This window comes from Rissa tridactyla, chromosome 14 (genome assembly GCF_028500815.1).
Source record: "Rissa tridactyla isolate bRisTri1 chromosome 14, bRisTri1.patW.cur.20221130, whole genome shotgun sequence".
Classification (NCBI taxonomy): domain Eukaryota; kingdom Metazoa; phylum Chordata; class Aves; order Charadriiformes; family Laridae; genus Rissa; species Rissa tridactyla.
This window is the reverse complement of record NC_071479.1, coordinates 14700142-14725235: the sequence shown is the minus strand read 5'-3', so window position 1 is coordinate 14725235 and position 25094 is coordinate 14700142.

The window sequence follows — 25094 nt, the reverse complement described above, 5'->3', positions numbered from 1 at the left end:
GCTGTGAGAACCCTCAGTCCCTCCTCCTACCTCTGGATGTGTCCCTGGCTGCTGGCGACTCCTCAGCTGAGGGACTGGAAAGGCCAGACGTCTTGGCCCCAGTGGTTTTCTAAGAGGAACTCCACCAGCCCCTTCACCTGCACACGAGAGCCTTGCTTTCAGGGCAGGGGGCTGAAAAGTTGTGGAGCAGCCTTTCCCACTCCTCCCCCTTGCCTCCACGCAGAAGGCTGTGGCTGTGGGGCTGCTTTTGCAGGCAGCCAGCCCACCACCTTTTGCTCTTTTAAGCAAGTCCTGTGGTGACATGGTACCCCAGAGAGAATCGAGTCGGACAACGGGACTCATTTCCGAAACAGCCTCATAGACACCTGGGCCAAAGAGCATGGCATTGAGTGGGTATATCACATCCCCTGTCACGCACCAGCCGCCGGGAAGCTAGAACGATACAATGGATCGTTAAAAACTACACTGAGAGCAATGGGTGGTGGGACTTTAAAACATTGGGATACACATCTAGCAAAAGCTACCTGGCTAGTTAACACCAGGGGATCTACCAATGGGGCTGGCCCTGCCCAATCAAAACTTCCACGTACCGTAGAAGGGGATAAAGTCCCCGTAGTGCACATGAAGAATACGCTAGGGAAGACAGTCTGGGTTAGTCCTGCCTCGGGCAAAGGCAAACCCATCCGTGGGATTGCTTTTGCCCAAGGACCTGGGTGCACTTGGTGCGTGATGTGGCAGCATGGGGAAGTCCGACGTATACCTCATGGGGATCTGATTTTGGGTGAGAATAGCCAATGAATCAAATTGTGTGCTGTTAATTGCTAAGTAACACTCTCACTGTATGTGCTCATTACTATAATTGCTATCAGTTGTACTATGAGTAAGGCACAGGGGTGATGGGATAAGAACTGACCTCAGCAGCTGGCGCCCAGCAACTTCCTCAAGATCTACGTCTTCAGCCCACGGATTGTGTGCATGAGCCACACCGGGTGCACCAGTCACAACCTCCGAAAATACAGCATGCAACAGACCAGCACCACCCAGCATCTCACCTGCCCTGAGAGACTGTTCTAACAGGTGGAGCCCAAAGCCATGGATTAAAAGAACTCAACGGACGCTTTGGAGGGATGGCCCATAAACTAAGGGCATTATATCCGCATGAATATACATGTGTATATATATATATATGACAGGGGAAAGTGGTGGCAATTCATTGGAACCTGTAAGATCCGGGCATGGCATAGATGGTATGGAATAAGGGGTGGATAATGTCCTGGTTCCGGCGGGGATAGGGTTAATTTTTCCTGGCATTCCATGCCATGTGAGCCATGCCCACCCTGAGCTGCTGGCGGAGGGGGCAGGAAGTCACCGTTTGGAGCAGGCTGGGGCGTCCCGGGTCCGGTCGGTGAGCGGCGGGGAGCGGCGGTTCCGTAATCGTGTTTGTATATTCCTCTGTCCGTGTGATTGTTGTTGTTTGCTTGTTCCCTTTGCCGTTCTGTTAAACTGCCTTTGTCTCAACCCAAGAGTCCTGTATTGGGAAGGCCCGAGCGAGCGGCACATGGTTCTTTGTTGCCGTCTGAGGCCAAACCACAACATTCAGGTTTCATCACTACTGTGTTATCCTGAAGAACACTTCTAGAACACTGTTAGTATCATATAACGGTTAATATCATGCAGCTCGGAACTAAGTCTTCTCACCCAGGGTCGAATTTCCTTGGGGTACACATTGAGCTTCCCCATTCTCCAGCATCACCCACCAAGTACCTCCAGGTCCTTGAGCAAAAACAGTCCCACGAATGGGTTTGCCCTTGCCTGAGGCAGGAAAAACCCAAACAGTTTTCCCTAACCTATTCCTTTCATGCTGTTCTCCTGTCCCGTAGGGATAGAAGAGACTCTTTAGAGACCTAATTCAACAGTCCCATAAAAACAAAGAATGTTTCCACATTAATTGAGATATATATATACTTTTATATGTATATATATCTATACCTTGGTAGATCACAATTTCTCTTGGGAGTTATACCGTTCTCTTCTTTATACCTTATTATATTCTTACCATAGGTAAGAATGCCTTACCTATGATCCTAAGTAACAAACCAAAACCCGCTACTTATTGACTGCCCTCTGTGTTGTGCTCTGGTTCTGTAATGAAACGGTTGGTACTAACTACGAATTCCTGTGGAGGAGGAGAACGTAGTGTGCGGCAAACAAACCATCCAGCACTGTGCCGAGAATCAGAAAGCCCAAACCCGAGGGCTGAAGGATGAGTATGTGATGATACATGCATAAATACGCGTGTTGTGTTCCTTGGGTTTTTTTTCTTCATTACTTCATTGGTAAGTAATGAAGTACTCTCCTCTACCTGTCCCCGAATGTCAACAGAGGAGACTGTATTTCTTTCTTGCTAATTGCCTTTGGCGTGAAGTCGGCAACCTTGTATTTGAGATTCTGTGTGGGATGTTCCGGGTCAGTCTCACCTCGAGGACAAAAAGCCCAATGTTTGTATCTAGGACCAAAAACAACGGAGAAGATACTCTCCTCGTCATGTCGCGTTTTTAAAAAATGAGTGTTTTTCCTTCAGAAGCCAAACAGGTGGGGATGGGTCAGCTGAGACCCATTTTTTGAAATGTCAAGTCACCAAGCATGTGGTAGCTACAAATTGGAACCACAGAGAGCTTCTCATCATTGCTTTGAGCAATGCAGTAACTTTCACAGCTTCACAGGGAGACGCTCAAGAGTACTTGAAATACTGGAAATGTAATTTCACTTGGTGCAGTGGAGGCTCAGTAAAATGAAAAACAGGGTTTAAGCCAGCAAATCTACAAGCACAGGTCACTCGCCGAGGCAAACAGCTCCGGTGCTGGCACGTCGGCAGCAGAGCCGGGCAATGGTGGCGAAAAGGGGCTTTTTCCGAGTTTTTCTGAGGCCGGGAGAAGACCGGGCAGTGGCAGGGACCCGCAGGGAGCCCGCAGCTGACAGCTGATGCGAGAGCGTCTGACGAGGCCGGGGCGGAGCCTGCAGCAGCAGCGGCAGGTTTAAAGGAGGCGTAACCGCCACCAACGGTCACTGGCTGAGGCAAGTGAGCCTGCAGCAGCAGCGGCCAGCCCCCAGCCCCTTCAAAGGCGGCCCAAGGGAGTGCGGGGAACAGGGCGGGCAGACAGGGCATGGCGCGTCAGTTCGCGTGGAAGGGCGCAGGACGCTCGGGGGGGAAGGTCAGCCATGGTCTCCAACTGAAGGACGCAGCTTCCCGCATCTGCTGCACCTGCCAGAGCAGACGTGGCCGTACCAACTGAGCTCCCCTGGAAGCACGCAGCCCCCCAGGTCGCCGGCTGCAGAGAGTGCCTTAATCTCCCAGGGCTGGTGGGTGGTAGAAGAGGTGACAGCTGCGTGAGGTGCCACCAGGGGGATGATCTGCTCAGCCTGGCAGCAGAGCTGAAAGAGGAAACAGAAGGGCTGCGGAGCATCAGGGAGAGTGAGAAAGGAATGGATTGGTGGAAGCAGACTCTGACCTCCCTGAGTCAAAAACCAGAAGAGCCCCCAAAAAAACCCCGAGCTGAAGGAGATCTGGTCCCTTCGCCCTGCCACTGAAGGCAGTGGCCAAAAGGAGGCCAGTGAATGGAGGCTAGTCCCTACGAGGGGAGGGAAGCGAACTCCCTCCTTGCCCACATCCCCCGACCAGGTGCCTCTGCACAACAGGTATGAGGCTCTTGAGGAGGGAGGCCAGCCCATGGATGGCATGGAAGATGGTTTGGCTACACCAGAAGAGATGCCGGGACCAGCAAGGCCTACCCCCAGTTTAAAAACTGCCTCTGCAAGGGAGAAGAGGCGGGTTATAGTAGTAGGCCCAATATGCCGCGCAGACCCTCTTGACAGGGAGGTATGCTGCCTCCCCGGGGCCGGGGTCAGGGACGTCACTTGAAAACTTCCCAGCCTGGTTAAATCTGGCTAGGGGCATCAAGGATAACAAGAAAAACTCCTATGAGTACGTCACGGGTACAGGCAAGACTAGGGAAGGTGTGGGCCCTCTCAGGAAGGACACAGGAGACCTGGTCACCCAGGACACGGAGAAGGCTGAGATGCTGAATGACTTTCTCGCCTCGGCCTTCACCAGCAAGGGCTCCACCCACACCACCCAAGTTGCAGGATGCAAAAGCAGGGTCTATGAGAATGAAGCAGCGCCCACTGTAGGAGAAGATCAGGTTCAGGACCATCTGAGGAACCTGAAGGTGCATAAGTCCATGGGACCAGATGAAATCCATCCACGGGTCCTGAGGGAGCTGTCAGATGAAGTCGCCAAGCCTCTTTCCATTATATTTGAGAAGTCGTGGCAGCCTGGTGAAGTTCCTGCTGATTGGAAAAGGGGAAACAGAACGCCCATTTTCAAAAAGGGAAAAAAGGAAGACCCAGGGAACTACAGGCCGGTCAGTCTCACCTCTGTGCCTGGCAAGGTCATGGAGCAGATCCTCCTGGAAACGCTACTAAGGCACATGGGAAATAGGGAGGTGATTGGTGACAGCCAACTCGGCTTCACCAAAGGCAAACTCTGCCTGACATTGACAAATGTCTTACTCTTTGGTGTCTTTGGTGAAATTACAATAGAAACTGTGGCGGCTCTCTGTCAGTGAACGGACTTATTTCAGAGATAACTCACATAATACGTGTGCTTATTTTTGAACTTCAGTACCAATGTACCTTGACAGAAGAGGCTTGAAACACAAGGAAGCGCCTTCCTTCCCCGATTCTTTCAAAACACGCTGGATTCTTTCAAAACTGCTTGGGATGGGAAGTGGCTAATTGTACTAATATTGACTCCTCCATCCAACAAAGAAGGAACTGCAACATGCCATTACAAATTCTACTTTTGTAGCCCTCCAAAACACTGTCAAGTTGCTTTACAAATGCTAATCAATGTCTCCTGAAGTCTAGTAGGTTGAAACGCTCTGGCGATACCACTTGACTTGGTCATTGCAGAGTTGTATGGCGGAGAACAGAACTCCTGAGTTTTCATAAGAACCATTTTATTTGGAAAACAAATATACAGCTCTGGTGACAGAAGAAGTCGGTAAAGTTGTCCTGAATGGTCCCTGTTTAAGAAAAACATCTGCCACGCTAACTGCACCTGCAACAGCACCTGCAACGTGGTCTCCATCTGCGTTTCCATCTTCAATTTTATCTGCATCCGCACCGGCATCCCCAAAGATGCCTTCCTCTGAAATGGTACCTGCATCAGCAACGCTCCCTCTGTCTGCAAGGGCATCTGCAATGCTCTCTGCACTCCAGTTGTGTCTACATCTGCAGTGGCGCACGAAAGGGTATCTGGTGTGGCATCTGTCTCTCCCATGGCATCTCCGTCTGCAGTTGCATCTGAAAGACTACCTGGTTTCTGCAAGGGCGTCTGCAGCGGTATCTGTGTCTGCCACGGCCTCTACAACGGCATCTGCACCTGCAACGGAATGGGCGGTGGTATCTCTGATGGTATCAGTACGGGTGTCCCTGCCTGTATTGGTGCCGGCGTCTGTGAAGGTCTCTGTACGGTGCCTGTGTGCCCAATTGTACCTGTGTCTGCGTCTGTGCTGGCATCTGTCTGTGTCCTAAGTCTGTGCGTGGCGGGAGTTCTGCTGTCCAACAGGAGTCCAACGCCCTGTCCGTGTTGGCCTTCATGCGCGCTGCCAGGCGGGAGAACCTCCGTCCGCTGGAAGTGCCCTCCAGGCTGAAGAGGCGCTCCAGTAAGGAAAGGCAGCAGCTCTGCTGCAGCAGCCAGGCCAGCCTCTTCATCCTGCTGCACGAGAGAAACTGCTGGGCCCAGAGGCTCTCGCTGTACAGCGCTAAATCAGCCAGGGCTGGGGGAAAGCAGGGCGGCGGACAAGCCAGTCGCACCTCCTGGGAGGAAAGGGAGCTGATGGAGAGGAAGGGGGCAAACAAAGCAGTGCCGCCAGGGGAAGCTGACCGCTCGAGAGGGCGCGTTGGCGCTACAGCGCCCGGGGGCCCAAGCAAAGCTGGGAACCGGCAAGAAAAGGGTTATCGCCCTCTGAGCTTCCTCGCTCTCACACCTCACCCCCACCCACTGCTCCTTCCCAGTCTCCTGAGCCCTGCCCCTCGTCAGCCTCTACTCCCTGTTTGCAGCTCTCTGTCCCCAGCCACCACCAAGGCCCTGCCGCCGTCGACGCGTGCCGGCAGGCACAGCCCCGGCTGTGAGCTGCTTTTTACCCAGGGGGGAAGGAGCGTGCAGGGGGGAGGGAGTGTGGGGCTCTGTCGTTCCCCATTCCACCCGCATATCGCTCCTTAACCCCTCGGTCCTGTAAGGGCCGTGCGTCAGGTCACGTGTGGCCTCAAGCCCAGGCAGGTCTGGGACCAGGTAGGAAATGGCTCTTCCTCCCCTAGGTTCTCAGTTCTGCTCCTTACCGGCCCTTCTGCAGAAGGCAGGCTGCTCTTCTCACGTAAGCGACACAAGGCAACTTTTCCACCTGAGCCTTGACAAAGGCGCCAAGGAAGGTCTCGGGGAAGTTCCTTCTGAGCAAGCTCAAAGCCTGCCTCATCATTTTCTCTGCCAGCTGAAGGCGTTGCATACACCAGCAAACCTGCAGAGGAAAAGGGAAACACCCTGATCTGCTCGAGTCGGCCAAGAGACTGCCGGAGTCTGCCGGTGGCTGGTGATGCCAGGGATAGCCCCTGCAGCCGGGGAAAGCATCCAGCTCCATCCCCCAGGACATCCCTCCAGACCTCCCCATCTCTTTACCTCCCCTTTGAGGCTGAAGAAGGTGGCCTCTTCAAAGCAGGCTATCGCAGTGGCTTTCATCTTCCTCAGGACCTCCGCTTCGTTCAGCTTCATGAGGGCCTTTGCGCAAGCACAGAGAGAGCAGGCGAGCGTGATGCAGAGCCCATGGCCGGCCTCGTCCTCCCCTGTTGCCTCTGGCATCTGTCTTAAGAGGGCCCGTTTCTCCCCCTGCTGATGCCCGCCCCAACACAGTCACGCCGGCTCAGAGCACAGGCACCAGTGCTCCTTCAGGTCCCCTCCCTGCTAATTCCCCTCCTGCTATGGGCACGGTGGCCTGTGTCTCCGTCCACAGAAGAGGCAAGCCGGAGGAAGAAGTCAGGCTCTGACCCCAGCATGTCCCTTCCAAGGCCCCGTCAAGGCATGCCCTATTGCAGCGGTGAAGTTGTCCTGCCCAGAGCCAGCTGACTGAGAGGACTCCGTGCACGGTGGGCACTGGCGAGCGAGGCAACTCACCATGTAGCTGTTGCAGACGTGCAGGTAGGCAGCAGCACACTCCAGAAGGTAGTAAAAGGCTCGGTCGGCATCGCCCATTGCCACGTAGTGGCGAGCCAAAGGCACAAGCACCGATTCCACGATGGCTCGGCATTCACACCAGTGTGTGCCGTTGTGCTGCCTGTCGGTCTCGTCGGGCAGCTCAGTTGTCTCTTCGCCCTCTGGCAGAAGCCGCTCCGCCACACTAGTCAGAGCACCGTTCCCAGGGGAAGAAGAGAGCAAAGAATGCACAGGCATCACCTACACTGGTCTTTTGCCCCACAGAGAGGCCATCAAAAGCCCTTTGTTCAAAAGAGAGCGCGAGCCCACGGGCAGGCATGACTCCTACAGCTGCTTTGTAGCCAGGGAGAAAAAGACAAGCTGGGCTTTCTGTCACCTCCCCCAGGCAAACCACCTGGCTCCCTTGTGGTGGCTTTTTGCCTGCAGATTTTGTAGCGCTCCTCTCGAGGAACTGGAAAGCAAGGCCTGCTCCAGGGTAGTGTGACCATCACTAGGAGCCCACGGGCTTCCTCCAGCACTGTCTCACCTCCGTGGCCATCTCTTCCCCGCTCCCACCTCACAGAAAGCCTCTTCCTTAAGCTAGAGTCACAACCGGCAGGCAAATGCCAGCGCTTCCTTGGTCTCCTCTGGAGACCCCTGAGGCCCCTGCCTTTACAGAGAATCAAACCCTTGTCTGCTCACCCAGTTTCCTCCTCCATGAAAGCCTGCTGCTCTGCGGCATCTGCAAAGAAAACAGGGGGTTAGACACCTCCTCGCCTGCCCCAGGGGAAGAGCTGCTCTCGCTCTCCCACTGGGCTTCAAGGACCCTTGCGAGGGTGCTGACACGCTGAGCAAAGTCTGCGGTGGTTGTCCTCAGCTCCTGGGCTCGTCCCCGGCAGACCTCCTCCCAGCCGATCCCCAGCATACACCCCTGGGCTCCTGGAGGGCCCGGGCTGTGGAGCACGGTGCACAGCGTACCCCCAGTGGCGTGGGTCCTATCCTGCTTCAGCTCTTCTCCAGCCAGCACCAAGGCCTCCCAGCTGCATGAGTCGCCTCCGTCGGCAGGGTCCCGACAGCTGCCTCCGTCCTGGCTGCTGGTGACGGCGAAGTGGTGGAAGGCGACAAACTCCCCTTGGCCGCAGCTCCTGCATTTGTGCGCGTGCTGCTCCAGGAAGGCGGCACACTTGCCGCGCAAGGCGACTCGCTGCCTCTCGGGCCACAGCTCGTACGCAGCCTTCTGCAGCAGTGGGACGCAGAAGGCCAAGACGCCAGGCTGCTGCTCCTCGGTCCTCGTGCTGGGAGAGGGCCTCTGCACACCTGCAAGGCAAAGGGCCTTGGCATCAGCCCCAGCTCAGGGCCGTCGCAGCCGGGGCACGAGAGTCATGCCTTGGCGTGCACCCTTGCCAGCCAACCAGCACTGCTGCACACCGAGCCTTGCAGCACGGGGCAAAAGGGCCCAGCTTGCCTTGCTGACGCTAGCCCAGCCCCGCGGACACAGCGCTCAGCTGCGCTCCAGGCAGGAGCTGGGCATGTCACCACCAGCCCAAGCAAGCCCCGTCCAGCACTTTCTCCCTGCTCTTGGCAAGGCAGTCCCCAGCCTCCTGAGCTTCCTCCTGCGCCACAGGGGAGTCAAAGCTGAATAAAAGCCCGTCAAGGGCCCCGGGGCAACCTGGAGAGCATCTTTGATCAGGTGGCTGGGAGAGGATGTCAGGGACTCCACACGCCCTCCCGTGCCTGCGCTACGAGCAGCACTCGGGATGGCACTTGGTGGGAACCTCCCTCCAGCGCAAAGCTAGCGGGCTTTGAGACTGACCCGTAAGGTCTTTGAACAACCCATCGCAAAGAGCCGTGCCTGCCTGAGCCCCAGCCACCCTTCACGGCAGGGGAAGCGCACCATGCCCTGGGGAGCCCTGCCGGGACACAGCTGGGAGCTCCCTTGTCCACCTGCCCGCTACCACTTACTGCTCTCCACCTGCGAAGAGGTGGCTGGCCCCTCGGTAGGATCTTGCACATCTTCTGGCACCTCTGTGTTTTTCAGCCACCTCAGGATGTTGTCGCTCACCAGCTCGTCCAAGGAGGAATTCATATGGGTCCTGAGGCCAGTGGGAAGGATGTGCAACAGGAGCTGGGTGGTAAACACCGGCCCGATGATGGCTGCAAACTTCACAACCATCCGCGTCAGCGGCTGCATCCGATCCAGCTGAGTCAGCGCAATCTCTGTCAAGAAGAAACAACACGTCTCTCTTGCCTCTTCCCCATGCTGAGGCTGGAGAGGCTGGAAAGTTTCAACCCATGAGATGGGGTAGACTTTGGCCTCCTCTGCTTGCGGCTGCACCTACTGGGCAATCGCAACCCAGGGTAGGCATCTTCAAACTGGCTCCGCTCCTGATGGAATCGCAGGCCATGAGGCCTGGGGAAAAGCCAGATGCTCAAACAAATGCTCCCCCACCGAGGGCAGGGAGGGCAGGACCCAGCAGGTATGCGCATCCCATGATGTGCCCTACCAGATCTGGAGTAGGCTTTTGCCCAACAGCGCACACAGAGAACTTTCCCCACATCACAGGTGGACACAGAGCTCCCCACAACGCTTGCCTTAACTTGGCCAGACAATACTATTCCTTTCTCTTGGTTTTCTTTTTTTTTTTTTTTTGGACAAAGCCACTTCACAGCAGGAATACTTTAGCATGATGTTTCTTCACAATTCATAACAAATGTCTATGGCCAGAGAGGTTTGGTTTGGATTAAGTGCCTTGAGACCAGCATTAGCTGGGGAACTTAAAAAGAGAACAGCAACACAGATGCTGCGTCAAAGTTGGGACAGAGGCAAGTCAAAGCCTTTTCCCAGCAAAGTATTTGTTTTGGTGAGAAAAGGGAGCCATTTCAGTGTTGCACGGATAACCTTTTCTCTCCTACCTGCTGACGGAGAGCAGCCAGCAGGCTCACAGGAGGGGAAAGCGGCTGCCTGCAGCCCCAGGCCTGTTTCTGGTGGGACCGGAGCCGCCTTCCCAGCAGAGCCCCCACGCTGAGAGGGTGACTCTGCAGCACACGGATGCCCGGCCTCCCTCCAGCCCCTGCCCCGGGAAGGAGCCCCAGCACAGCCGACAGCCGGCAGAGCGGCGCTCGGCTCCTTACCTTTCAAGGGGATGGGCAGCGCGGTGTTCTCCAGGGTCACGCCTGGCCTGAGGAGGCAGACCCTCCCGTCATTCCCCGCCTCGGAGCTCCAGGTTGCTGCGAGGGATGAAGCCTCGGCTGCAGATGCTGGGCGGAGCAAGAGAGCACCGATAAGGCAGTTCGCAAAGCGACTCGCAGCTCGCGAGCGCTTCACGATTCACTTGGGATGGGACAAGTCGCCCCCGACATGGTCCAGTGCCTGCCCTGAATGTGGTGGTCATGAAGCAGAGCAAAACAGTTCCCACCAGTTCCCAGCCAGGGAAACTGCTGGTGCTAATGCAAGACGTGGCCTCAGTCCTGGCTCTTCCCAAGGCCGCGGCACTCTGGCTGGCATTGCTCTCTCGGATGGCATTACCACCGTTTTCTTCCGTTACCGGCACTCTTGTGGGGATTTATGGTTTGGCATTCAAGTTTCCTGGGCTCGTCCCTCACCTCAAGCTGGGGTTTGTTCTCAAGTGAGCTAGCCTTTGGCCAAGTTAAACTGCATGCCCATTGGAATGCCTAAGAAACACCACAAGCACATGTGCTTCGGAAGGATTTCCCCTGTGTTTTAGCCCCACAACCCCCGCCCCAAGAATGTAGGTCCCTCCGAGCCACCAGAACTCACTGCCCCTGCTTTGCCTGTCCCAACAGCAAGGCGCACAGGAGCCCGCACCTCCGCCAGACCAAGATCTGACTCTGCCCAGAGCCACGGGGGAACAACGGGGCAAGACTCTGCTGTGGAGAACACGCCACAGCAACTCGCTAGTCGCAGCCAAGGTGCTTACTGATCAGGCTCTCCCAGTTGTCCTTTGCTTTTCCAGACTGCCTCCGGGTGCAGAACTGGAGCATGTCGTTGGCACGAAGGCAGCGCAGCAGCTCCTCACAGTAATATGGGATCCCTGAGCTGGTTCGGATCAGGAACCTGCACAGGAGCAGACCCGTCGGGGACCAGCACAAGGAAAGTAAGGTGAAACACAGTTCAGGTGGGCGGCCAGTCACTCAGGCATACCAGGGTAGCCAGCATCTTCATCACAGCTACACCTCACTTTGGAAAGGGATCGTCCTCCCACTGCCTTGGGATTTTGTGCCCCCTGAACCCTCCAGCCTTTGCCGAAGTCCACGGGAAAAGAATTGCGGACAATGCCCAAAGCGCAGAGCAGCGAGCCCTGCCTTTCTTCTCCTCAGGAGCCTGGAGAGGATGGACCTCTGCCCCGGGGAATCTCCCCCACAGCCCAGCCACCCAGACCAAGGCCTTTTCTGTTCACACCCAGACACAGCTGGGCTCAGGACTCTTCCTCCCTTCCTCCCTGTGCGGCAGCCAAGGCTGACACCTCCCAGGCTGGGTGTCTCGGGAGTTGCCCGCTCTCAGCGCACACCCACCAGGGTGAGGCATAACAAGCCGCCCACGCCTGGCACTCGCTAGAGTCCGGGATGCTTCTAGCGGCCCTGCGCTCCCTTGCCTGGGGGGCTGATTCCCTACCACGGTCAGCAGAGGTTCAGGCCCTCAGGAAGAGCTCCCCTGCCTCCAACTTACCTCACCAGATCCCTGGGGATGCTGACCACTCCGAGCTCCTTGCAGACTTTCTGCATCACAACTGAAGCTTTCAGCTTGTCCAGATGAAGATAAGTGATTTTCTGGGACGTGGCGTTGTCTGCTGCGGCTTTGCGAAAGCTCTCTGTTATCTCGTAGCCTGGGGCTAAGCTCATGACCATGAAGAGGGAGACCTTTTGGAGCACGGGTGACATGATGAACCAGGAGTCAGGGTCGATGAAATGGGCATTGTCGATGACAAATATGCCAAAATCTCCTGTAAGGGTCTGAAAAAAAGCAGGTTGCTCTGAGGGGAATCCAGTGGATTCTCAGCTGTCTTGCAGGGGACGAGATTTAGCCTCCGGCTCTTGAGAGGATGCTCTGAAGTCTCTCCCCAGCCACTTTCCCGCTCGGAAGCTTACTGACTCTTTGAGACTGGAGGGTCATACCTAACATCACTTGCCCTGCAGAAGGAGGGAGCTCGGGCAAGGGAACCCAGAAGACATTGTTCCTCCTCCAGGGCACACTTTACGGGAGGAAAGTCCTCGGGTGTGTTTGTGGGGCTGCGGGGGGAAGTGGGGGGGCGAGGGCTTTCTCGGGCTCTGACGGGCCATGACCCAGGTGCGCAGTCATCCCGCCTGCTCACACCTCAGTGGTACAGAGCCCGCAGACGGCAGGGTTTTTCCTTCTCTGACCCAGGGGGAAGGAAGGAGAAATGCTCACCTTCTCCAGCACTTTCAGCCGAGTCGAGTGCAATTCCAGTTTTCTTTGAGTTTCATCCATCTCGCGAACATTGTCCGAAATGGGGAACTGGCCAGAAAAGCAGAGTCAGGGAGAAACACGGCTCCGGGGCTCGGCACACCTACCCAGCACGCAAGACCGCAGAGCCCACCGTCTCTGACAGCCTCAGCACCTCACCTCTGCCCAGCACAGGGGCAGGGAGCCGCAGCGGGGACTCCACCCAGAGCCTAAAGCAAAGGCCCTCTGCTGAGGGTCTCTGCAGAGCTGGGGCTTGGGCTGAGCCGGTTCTCTGGCTGTGGGAATCATGGGCTGGCTGGGGCAGACCCCTCGCACAGCGGTGACCTCGGCACGAGGTCAGGAACAGCCTCTCTCCAGTGCCACTTCCAGGGTGCCGAACAAGGCACCGGGCACTGCGGATGCGGCACAGGACACCAGCCCCACAGACAGGGAGCCCCCCGGGCCCAGGCATGGCAAATGCACACTGTGACCCCCGCAATGCCCACCCCGGAGCTAAGGCACTCCCAGCAGCGTGCCCACTCAAGGTCAGACCCAGACAAGCTCAGGAGAAGGCCTTCTCAACGTCCACAGGGGCCTCTGGCTCTCACCTTGACACCGAAAATGTCATTGAGGAGGCAGTAGCTGCTCTCTTCGATTGTCCCTTGCAGCTTTGTCTTCAGCACGCGCTGCCTGTCGCCGCGCGATTCACAGTCCTGGAGGCCCAGGGCCCTGGCCATCAGCATGCGGATGGCAGAGAAGGGCTGCCTCATGTCGATCTCCAGCAGTTCCAGGGCAACCACCCTGCGGTGCAAAAGCAAAAGGCACTGAGATTCCCCACAGCCCCAGCCTTCTAAGACAAGAGGGGCGGAGGTGCCCTTTGGGGGGAGCTCTTCAGCCCCCCATCTCCAAGCGCTTCCCACAGAAGGCCAAGCCTTTCCCTCCTCGTACGAGAAAGGGCACAGAGGGGCAGTTGCTGCCAAGCCAGCGGGAGAGCCGGGTCCAGAGCCTGTGTCTCTGCAGCGCCGGCCTAGGTCTCCCTACGTGCCCCCTGCAGAGGAACTCACGGGGCTGAGAGGCAAGAACGGAGCAAGTGGTGGGTTTGCCTTTGGGCTCCAGACTTTATCGGTCTGCCTGCCAGAGCACAGGCCCCCGTGCTCCTCCTGGGAAACACGCCGAGGGCGAGCAGGGCTTCTGAGACAGGCAGCCCTGCTGTCTCTGGGGTCTGGAGTGGGATGAAAAGCACTGAGCTTGGGCTCTTTCCTTCTATCTGCGCCTGACCCAGGGGGGAAGGAGGAAAGGCCGTGGCTCCAGAAGCCACCTCCAACTCCCCAAAGAGGCAGAGGCGGGAGCGGAGCACGCAGGTGCTCCCAGGCAGTGTCTCCAGGAGGCTCTGTCGGGAGGCTGCAGTCCAAGGGCCAGGTACCCTGGCAGAGGGGCTGGAGCGTTCCACAGCTGTCAGGGGATGGGCAGGGGCAGCGTCGCAAAGCTACAGGTGGAAAACCTGTACCTGTGGCCAGCATCCTGGCCTAGAGAGGCCAGTTCAGCAAGTAAGTGGCTCTTTCCACAGCCCATCGTGCCCTCAACCGCCAGGATGTTCCTTTGGCCTGAATCCCTATAGGCGTTCAAGCAGCTGACAAAGAGGTCAGTCTCCTGCTTCCGACCTGCGAAGACAAACCAGAGAACGAGCTGCTGGGGGCGTGCTGAAAAGCAAAGAGCCGTCCCTTTTGCGGGCACCCTCCACCGCAGCTTCCCTCCCCGCTACCACATCGGCCAGCCTGCCGGCACCCAGGCCTCCTTCCCACCTCCTCGTCCACGCTTGGGCACCTCTGCCTTCCTCAGAGCAGTCACGGGGCCACCTGCTTGCCTGCCCCACAGCGCAGCCCCCTCGCCCTCTCCCCTATCCCACAGGCACGGAGATTCTGCCGGCCCCATGCGACTCCCCGCAGCGATCCAGCACGAGACTGTAAGGGATGACTGCAGCCGGTTCAGGCAGCTGCGTCCCAAACAGACTCAAAGCATCTCCTCGCTGTGCCGTGAGCTGCACAGCACCTCCCAGTAGCTAAGGCAGCGTCGCCAGTCCCGTTCTGGTTTGGTCCGGGCTAGAGTTAATTTTATTCAGCAATAGCCTGTACAGGTCTATGTTTTGTATTTGTGACCAAACATCGCTGTTGATAACACAACCAGGTTTTAGTTATGGCTGAAGAGCGCCTGCGCAGCGTCGAGGCCTTTTCCATTGCTCACGCTGCCCCGCTGGCGAACAGTCTGGGGGTGCACAAGAAGCTGGGAGGCGGCACAGCCGCCACAGCCGCCACAGCTGACCCCAACTGCCCAAAGGCCTATTCCAGACCATACAACGCCGTGCTCAGCAAGAAAATCCGGCGGAAAGGAGGAAGGGGGGACATTCGGAGTGATGGCATTTGTCTTCCCAAGTCACCGTCACACGTGATGAAACCTTGCTTTCCTCGAAATGGCAAGACGCCTGCCCGCCCATGGGAAGCGGTGAACGAATGCCTGATTTTGCTTTGGGCGTGTGTGCAGCTTTTGCTTTCCCTATTAAGCTGTCTGTATCTCAGCGCACCAGTGCTCTCACTTTAACCCTTCCGATTCTCTTCCCCATCCCACTGTGGGGAGCGAGTGGCTCTGTGGGGCTGAGCTGCCAAGCAGGGTTAACCCACAACAGGGCCCAAAACATTCGGCAAGACCCCGAGTGAATACAGGCATCCCCTGCCTCCTGACATTTCCGTGTCTTCGCCCAGATGCTGCCAAGAAAGCAGCTCTGAGGAGTAGAAGGAGGAGAACCCACCGTCAAAACTCTCCATCGATTTGGCAGAAGGAAATCTCTTTCCTGACCCCAAAGACAGGGATCAGTTTAGCCCCCAGGCTGTGAGCAGCTCCACAGTTGAAAGCAACCTTCCTACCAGCTCTGGAAGACAGCAGGGAGCAGCAGGCGCCCCACCTCGTTTTCCACCCAAAGATATCAAGCAAGCAGAGACCAAGACAGGCGGCGCTTTCTTAGGGCTGCTGCAGGCAACACCATCCCTGGTAAAAGCCTCTCCCTTCCCACCAAGGCACTAAAAGTTACCAAGGGGAAGAACCTGGGCTTCAGAAGAGCAAGGCGTTCTCCACCTACCCAGCAAGGGGACGTACTCCGACCTCTTCTTGGTAAGACCCACGCCAAAGATGCTAGAAGCAGGGGAAAAGACAACACAAGTCAATGAGATGGTGAGAAGCCAGGGGACCTAGAGAAGCAGCCTGGCGTGGTAGGGAAGGAGGTGCTCCTCGGGTACCGGCTTTTCTCTGGAGCAGGCTGTTATCCCCTGCACGCTTTCCCAGCCAAAGTTCAAGCTGACACGCTACGACAGCTTCAAGCGTAAAGAAGCCCAGCGGCCACGGTGGGACAGAAGAACATATCAAGAGTCCATCCCCAGAGGCCAAACCCAGAGAAACAGGAGAAGACACGTGAAAGAAGCCAGGGCGTGCTGTTGGCTGGGAGACAGCTTTACCACTTTGGCCAAGAACACCAAGCGTCTTTGAAAGGGGGACTTGTGTCCCTGAAGGGCTTGGGACGCCAAGCACCTGGCACCTTTGGCTCAAGTCTTCCCGCAGTCTCAAAGAGACGGCAGTGGTAACCTTCAAACCGTCCTCTAAAGGGAAGGTGAAATCCTGGCCCAGAAGAGCTGAGATTTCTGCAGGAAGACCTGAGGAAGAGTGTCCCGATGGTCCACGTTTCCCCATGGGGACCAGACTGGCCCAAAGCTTCCTGCTCGGAGCAGCTGGGACAGAAAACTCCTTGGGTCAGCATTCCCAGGGCACGTGGTGGAGCAAGCACAGCACGGAAAGCACAGCCCAAAGCCCTTTAGACCCAGCCCACAAGGCCAGGTTGTGTCTACCAAAACAGACAAACCTTCCCCATGCCTGTGGTTTCACTCCTGCTCTCTCAGCAGCTGGAGACAGCAGGGGAGAGGGGCAAAAAGCCTGCCACGCCAGGGCTTCCGACCGTCTCGGAGGACACTCACCTCTCCTCGGTGACCCCCACGAATTGATAGACAGGGCCAGGCTGCCTGAGGCCTTTCATCTCTCTCTCAGGCAGCTCCTTGAAGTAGGAAGCGGGCAGCCGGGAGGCGGCGTAGGTCACTGCATCACAGGACACCAGCCCAGGGTAGTGCACCATCATCCGGGCAGCCAAGTTCACCTTCCGGCCAAGGACTGCCAGAGGGAGAGCACGCGTTAGAGAGAGAGAGCATGCGTCGGTGTGGCCCGTGCCACCAGCCCCGCGGCACCCTTCCAGGCCAATACCTGTGTATTCGTGTCTCAGCGGGTGGCCAGTGACTCCGCAGAACACCGTCCCTCTGGTAACTGCCACAGACATTGTCCTGGCACACAGAGAAACAGCAGGGCTTGAGCAGCGCCCCAGGCGCAGTCCTGCCCGCCTGGCTTCATCCCTTCCCACACCTCCCCTCGGTGCCAGCCTGGGCCACCGGCTGTGCTGCCCTGCCAGCGTGGGTCTCGGGGACGTGGAGAGCTCAGGGGTGCAACATCTGCAGGTTGCAAGGGACAAGGGGCAGGGGCAGAGCACGGGCAGGGCCACAGCCCTCTTGTGAGCAAAGAGAGAGGGAAGAAGGCGCCCGCCATGTCACCGCCTGGCGATGACAGCCACTTGGGATCAGGTGGCTGGGCCCCATCCCCGTTCATGGGGCAGTGGCCCAGAAGGGCCTGCCTCTGGCCGCAGCGGCCTCTGGCCCTCACGAGGGCTCTTTCCAGCACGGTGGCCAGCAGAGTGTGCTTGGAGGGACTCCGTCTGGCTGCCGTGGGCTGAGCCCAGGGGTTGCCTGCACCTCTCAGGGCACTGCCTCCTTCCTGCCAGGGACAAGGGAGAGCAAGCTACAAGGCACATCTCTTTCTGGGAAGCCCCCTTGCGCCGTCCCAGGCAGCATGCACCCCGCCGACCCCCGCCACACACTCACTCTGTTTCCTTGAGCATGGTGGAGCACGAGTTGAAGATCTCCAGAGCACTCTGCAGGGCGTGAAGGCTCTCGCAGGGCAGCTTGTTTCCAGGGAGTCCCAGCACGCAGAGGAACGTGCAGCCCTGCCCAGGACAGATGTGGAACATGTTGCTACAGCGCCTAAGAGGGAGTCTCTCCCTCGCGCTCACTGCCCACCCTCTGGTGCTGGGGGAGGCCACCGTTCCCCCCCACTCACTTTATCACACAGGAGGACTTTGTTGATGTGGCCCTTGTGAGGAGAGAGGATTTCTAGCATCACCCTGCTGGCCTCCTTGAGGACGGTGCTGAGATGCTCCGAGCTGGTACCTGCAGCAAGCTGCAGCTGGACAAAGATGCAGGTGACTGGCCGTAGCTCAGAGAGGAGATCCATGGGCAGTCCTGCATCGAGCTGGAAGACAAGAGCACGACGGCTTCACCAGCCTGCTCTCCCGGGCTCTTACTGCCCACACCAGTACCGAGGGAGAGCAGGCGTGCTGGCGATAGCGGGTAATAGCAGAGGAAGGGATAAATCCTCCTCTCAGTGCAAAAGGGCGGGCAGGCCGCCCAGCCTGCGGCAGGCAGACGCCGAGTCATAACACAAATGACAAAGGAGAGAAGGCTGCTCCGCTAACACGCCATCTGGGGACCGGTACGGACATGAGGGGAGACCCTCAGGGATGCTCCAGGGACTTCAGGGGAATCTCCCCTTTATCCCACCATCGTGTCCGCGGCACACCCAGAACCATAGCCACGGAAAAGACAGAGGGACAGGAGTCCTCCTCCTGCCACCCATGTCTCTCTGAGGACAACGCAGACAATGGTGCAGCACCGGTGCCCCTGGGCTCAGTTTCCCTGCGTTGTCATCGCAGGGCGCATTTTCTTTGATTGGTCTGTTCCCGTAAGAGCTCCATCTCTGCAAGGCACCACTTCTTCTGCCCTCCGAAAATGCAGCCCCCAGCAGCGGTGGCCTTGCCGTACCTTCCCGAGAGCAGCGACTGGTATGTACTTCCTAAGCACATCCTCGGCGTTCAGGTCACTGGGCAAGAGAAGAGCAGGCCTCATGGCACCTGAGGAGAGAAAAGGCAGGTGGTCGCTGGGTGGACGGGACTACGAGCTGTTGCAAAGCAGGGCCTGGCCCTGGAACCGGGGGAGAAAGAGTCTTCTGCGCTTGCTCATGTTGCCACCTCCAGATGCTGAGGGCAGAGCTCTCCCCTGGAAGGAGGAGGCGGCAGCAGCCACCGCCCTGGGAGGCCCAACAGCCTGAGTGCTAACGGACAGAGGGAAGAGGGAGGAGGTGGTTCCTCTCTGGCCCCTGAAGCAGCAAAGCCCCACCTTTCGGGACAATCACAGAGCAAGGGGAAGTGGGCACTCACCTTCCCTTTTTGAGCGGTGTCTCACTGGGTCTTGTACGAGCTTGCGTAAGGCGTCTTGGCATTCGGACCAAGGCATCGGATCCATGCCCGTCACCTGAAGACACACAGAATGAAAGCACTGCCACTGGCCTCCCCAGGACTCCCAGGGGACAGAGCCTGCCCTCCACCGTCACTGCCCAGAGAAGGGGAGAAGTAGCCCACCTGGCTGGATGGGACAGCAGTGCTTCCTCAGAAGCACCGGAGCTGGACAGCCATTCTCCAAGCATGCCCATCTCCAAGCAACCACAGCACGTGAGGTGCTGTAAGAAATACGGCCCGTATTTCCCAGGAAAGCACTAATTGCTCTCCTCTAACAACTTCTCCAGCAGCATCACGTTACCGCCACTTGAAAGGCTCCATCTCACTTCATTAAACATCCCAAGACTTGAGCTCCTGAAATGATTTCTCAGCCTTTGGCACCGGATTAATTAGTTAATGGTTTTCAGAGCGCCCCGGACACGAGCGCTTTTGAAGTGCTGTTATTGGCGAATCTAGAGCTGTCGACGCTAATAAAAAATGCACTTATTCCTCGCGTTACTCTACACTTCTCACTTTAGTATTAATAAAAACACCTGTTTTTATAACGCTTCTCTTGGAGGCCTTTGGTCCTCAAACGACTAAATAGCCGCACAAAAACAAGCACAAAACTCCTCATCAGCTTTTCTGCACTGGCAGCAAATTTGCCTTTTCTGCGGCTTTGACGGGGAAGATCTGTAGCGACCCGGAACTCACAAACGTGTCTCGCCCCAGGCATGCGACTACCTGAGCAGTGAGCGGAATCAGCCATGCAGGGTTTTCTTGCCGTGCCGCAGAAGGTGACGCTGGGAAAAGAAGAGAGGAGAAATGAGCCTGTTTGTCACACCCAGCCAAGGGGGATGAGATGGGGGACCCCCACCTCACCTCTGCCCCTCAGGAGCGGGGCTGGGACAGATCCTCCGCGCAGAGAGAAGGGGCCTGGCGCGGATTTCATCTCCAGCCCTCTTCCTCAGCCCAAAGCCACACAACTCCCTCTCTTTCTCAGCCCCAAAACCAGCCACGCCAGCCCCTTTGCCAGCCCCAGCAGCACGAGTCCCACTCTCCGGGTCAGGCCACAAACCGGCTCCCCCTCTCTGCTTCCCCTCTCTGCTTCGCCCCCCTCTGCAGCCCCCCTGGGCGACGCTGAGGGACAGCAGACACCCCACAGCCCGGCACACCCAGGGCCCCACCGACACTTTGCGGGGAGCGCTGGCAAACTGCGGAGGGCCCGGCCCCGCGTCCCTCCGGGGCGGCACCAGCACGGCCCGAGCATCGCTTTCTTACCACCCTGACGGGCTCCATTTCTCCGCCATCGCCGGCACCGCACCCCAAACCCCCCAGGACCAAGGCACCCTGCGGGGAGCCGGGCCCAGACACCCCCCTCCCACCCGTCAATGCCCCCCCTCAGCCCTCACAGCCCCACTCAGGGCCCTACCGGCCCCTCCACCACCCCTCGGGGCCGCCCACTCACCTTCACATGCTCCAGCTGCCTCACCACGTGCTCGCAGCGGCCCCGCGGGCCCAGCCCAACCAACCACCCGCCGGGCCCTGCTTTCCGCCCCGACCGCCCCGCTCCCATTTCCAGCCGGCCGCCATTTTCCCCCGGCCCGGCCCGCCCACGACGGGCGCCCATTGGCCACCGCTGCCCCATCGCCCGCCCCCTCCTTCTTGGGTTGCACCGCTCCATTGGCCCGCTGCCACTGTCAATCTCCACATTCGACCAATGGGAGCACAGCACAGCAGTCCAACCTTTTCCTTCCCTTCCCTCCCCTTTGCTTTCTCATTTTACTTCCCTTTTTCCTTCCCCTTTTCCTTCCCTTCTCCTTCCTTTCCAATGAGTCAAATCATGATGAGCCTGAAATGCCATGGATTTTTCATCTCCAAAACCACTTGCAAGGACACGCAGCACAAGGGTTACAAGTGGGAACAGGATTTTACTCTCTTTTGCTCAAAGCGGTTGCAGAGCAGGTGCTTACAAGCACCATCGCAAAACAAGAGCTCTCACTCCAGAACAGCTGACGAGAGGCGCAGTCAGATGGGAGAAAACAGCCTTTTATTGTGGACGGACATGAGGTGCGGGAGCCCAGGAATGGCAGGGGTTCGGCTCCTGAAAGGAAATGGGCATCTACAGCGAGAGTCGGAAAGCACTGATGAACCCACAGAGGCAGGACTTGGTTGCCCTTTCTTTGGGAAACAGAGTGGACAAGGAGTAGTTTGTAGCCCAGAAGAGAGAGCTCTTGCGGGCATTGCCGAGGGGAGGGCTCTGGCACCGTATCCCCCATGGAAATGCCCTTAGAGGCCCCTGCGTGTGCAGAGGTGCTCAGTGCCCCTGTGCCACGCAGCAGGGCTCCATGGGGAGCCCCTGGGGAGCTGCCGTGGAGTTCTTCCCAAACCCTGCGCAGCACCGTCCCTTGCCCTCCCTTGCCAGCCCCTTGGACTGCCTTAGAGCAGTTTCCCCAGCTGGGAAAGATGGGTAGCGGAGCCTGGGACACACCTGGGCTTCTCCCTCCTCTTTTTCCGTCCCCATCTTTTGCGCTCTTCCTTCTTTCCTCTTCTTGCCAGCGTTCCCTCTCCTCATCCCAGGCCTCTTCTCTCTTCCTTTTGGGTTTTCAGTTTCCTGGAGGGAGCCTGCAAAGCTTTCCATCCCCCAGTGGGTTTAGATAGGTAAAGGCAGGATCAACTGGATTCATCACGTCTTGATGGAAGCAAAGCTGACTCCTTTAACCGTCTTTCCTGGGAAAGGCTCTTTAGTTCTTGTGCGCATCCTGGGGCATCTTCCGTGGTCTCTGGGGCAGTTGGAGGCAAAGCGGCGGGTGCCTAAAGCAGAAATGTTGGCGTTAGCAGGTGGCAAGGGACGCCCTACCTAAATCCAACAGAGCAAAAATATCAGGAAGAGGCAGAGCAGCTCCTTGAACTCATCGGGAACCTCCTCCTAGATGAGACGCCTTGTCCCAGGGTTTGTGGACCTGCCCTACCTTTGCCATTTCCCGTCCTCTCACCGCATCTACCCCTGCTGCTTTCTGGAGGACGAGCAGAGAGGGTGGTGCGTCCAGGAAGGCTTTGGCCTGGTGCTCTACATCACCTTCCCCAGCAGGGCCACGTTGCTCTTCCAAAGGCAAATCTGGAAAGCAAAAACTCGTGTAGCCAAGTGACTTGTGGGAAGTGGACAACACCTAAAGCAAAACCCACCCAAAGCCCTCCACCAGCTTTCTGCTCTGGCTGTGAGAACCCTCAGTCCCTCCTCCTACCTCTGGATGTGTCCCTGGCTGCTGGCGACTCCTCAGCTGAGGGACTGGAAAGGCCAGACGTCTTGGCCCCAGTGGTTTTCTAAGAGGAACTCCACCAGCCCCTTCACCTGCACACGAGAGCCTTGCTTTCAGGGCAGGGGGCTGAAAAGTTGTGGAGCAGCCTTTCCCACTCCTCCCCCTTGCCTCCACGCAGAAGGCTGTGGCTGTGGGGCTGCTTTTGCAGGCAGCCAGCCCACCACCTTTTGCTCTTTTAAGCAAGTCCTGTGGTGACATGGTACCCCAGAGAGAATCGAGTCGGACAACGGGACTCATTTCCGAAACAGCCTCATAGACACCTGGGCCAAAGAGCATGGCATTGAGTGGGTATATCACATCCCCTGTCACGCACCAGCCGCCGGGAAGCTAGAACGATACAATGGATCGTTAAAAACTACACTGAGAGCAATGGGTGGTGGGACTTTAAAACATTGGGATACACATCTAGCAAAAGCTACCTGGCTAGTTAACACCAGGGGATCTACCAATGGGGCTGGCCCTGCCCAATCAAAACTTCCACGTACCGTAGAAGGGGATAAAGTCCCCGTAGTGCACATGAAGAATACGCTAGGGAAGACAGTCTGGGTTAGTCCTGCCTCGGGCAAAGGCAAACCCATCCGTGGGATTGCTTTTGCCCAAGGACCTGGGTGCACTTGGTGCGTGATGTGGCAGCATGGGGAAGTCCGACGTATACCTCATGGGGATCTGATTTTGGGTGAGAATAGCCAATGAATCAAATTGTGTGCTGTTAATTGCTAAGTAACACTCTCACTGTATGTGCTCATTACTATAATTGCTATCAGTTGTACTATGAGTAAGGCACAGGGGTGATGGGATAAGAACTGACCTCAGCAGCTGGCGCCCAGCAACTTCCTCAAGATCTACGTCTTCAGCCCACGGATTGTGTGCATGAGCCACACCGGGTGCACCAGTCACAACCTCCGAAAATACAGCATGCAACAGACCAGCACCACCCAGCATCTCACCTGCCCTGAGAGACTGTTCTAACAGGTGGAGCCCAAAGCCATGGATTAAAAGAACTCAACGGACGCTTTGGAGGGATGGCCCATAAACTAAGGGCATTATATCCGCATGAATATACATGTGTATATATATATATATGACAGGGGAAAGTGGTGGCAATTCATTGGAACCTGTAAGATCCGGGCATGGCATAGATGGTATGGAATAAGGGGTGGATAATGTCCTGGTTCCGGCGGGGATAGGGTTAATTTTTCCTGGCATTCCATGCCATGTGAGCCATGCCCACCCTGAGCTGCTGGCGGAGGGGGCAGGAAGTCACCGTTTGGAGCAGGCTGGGGCGTCCCGGGTCCGGTCGGTGAGCGGCGGGGAGCGGCGGTTCCGTAATCGTGTTTGTATATTCCTCTGTCCGTGTGATTGTTGTTGTTTGCTTGTTCCCTTTGCCGTTCTGTTAAACTGCCTTTGTCTCAACCCAAGAGTCCTGTATTGGGAAGGCCCGAGCGAGTGGCACATGGTTCTTTGTTGCCGTCTGAGGCCAAACCACAACATTCAGGTTTCATCACTACTGTGTTATCCTGAAGAACACTTCTAGAACACTGTTAGTATCATATAACGGTTAATATCACGCAGCTCGGAACTAAGTCTTCTCACCCAGGGTCGAATTTCCTTGGGGTACACATTGAGCTTCCCCATTCTCCAGCATCACCCACCAAGTACCTCCAGGTCCTTGAGCAAAAACAGTCCCACGAATGGGTTTGCCCTTGCCTGAGGCAGGAAAAACCCAAACAGTTTTCCCTAACCTATTCCTTTCATGCTGTTCTCCTGTCCCGTAGGGATAGAAGAGACTCTTTAGAGACCCAATTCAACAGTCCCATAAAAACAAAGAATGTTTCCACATTAATTGAGATATATATATACTTTTATATGTATATATATCTATACCTTGGTAGATCATAATTTCTCTTGGGAGTTATACCGTTCTCTTCTTTATACCTTATTTATTCTTACCATAGGTAAGAATGCCTTACCTATGATCCTAAGTAACAAACCAAAACCCGCTACTTATTGACTGCCCTCTGTGTTGTGCTCTGGTTCTGTAATGAAACGGTTGGTACTAACTACGAATTCCTGTGGAGGAGGAGAACGTAGTGTGCGGCAAACAAACCATCCAGCACTGTGCCGAGAATCAGAAAGCCCAAACCCGAGGGCTGAAGGATGAGTATGTGATGATACGTGCATAAATACGCGTGTTGTGTTCCTTGGGTTTTTTTTCTTCATTACTTCATTGGTAAGTAATGAAGTACTCTCCTCTACCTGTCCCCGAATGTCAACAGAGGAGACTGTATTTCTTTCTTGCTAATTGCCTTTGGCGTGAAGTCGGCAACCTTGTATTTGAGATTCTGTGTGGGATGTTCCGGGTCAGTCTCACCTCGAGGACAAAAAGCCCAATGTTTGTATCTAGGACCAAAAACAACGGAGAAGATACTCTCCTCGTCATGTCGCGTTTTTAAAAAATGAGTGTTTTTCCTTCAGAAGCCAAACAGGTGGGGATGGGTCAGCTGAGACCCATTTTTTGAAATGTCAAGTCACCAAGCATGTGGTAGCTACAAATTGGAACCACAGAGAGCTTCTCATCATTGCTTTGAGCAACGCAGTAACTTTCACAGCTTCACAGGGAGACGCTCAAGAGTACTTGAAATACTGGAAATTTAATTTCACTTGGTGCAGTGGAGGCTCAGTAAAATGAAAAAC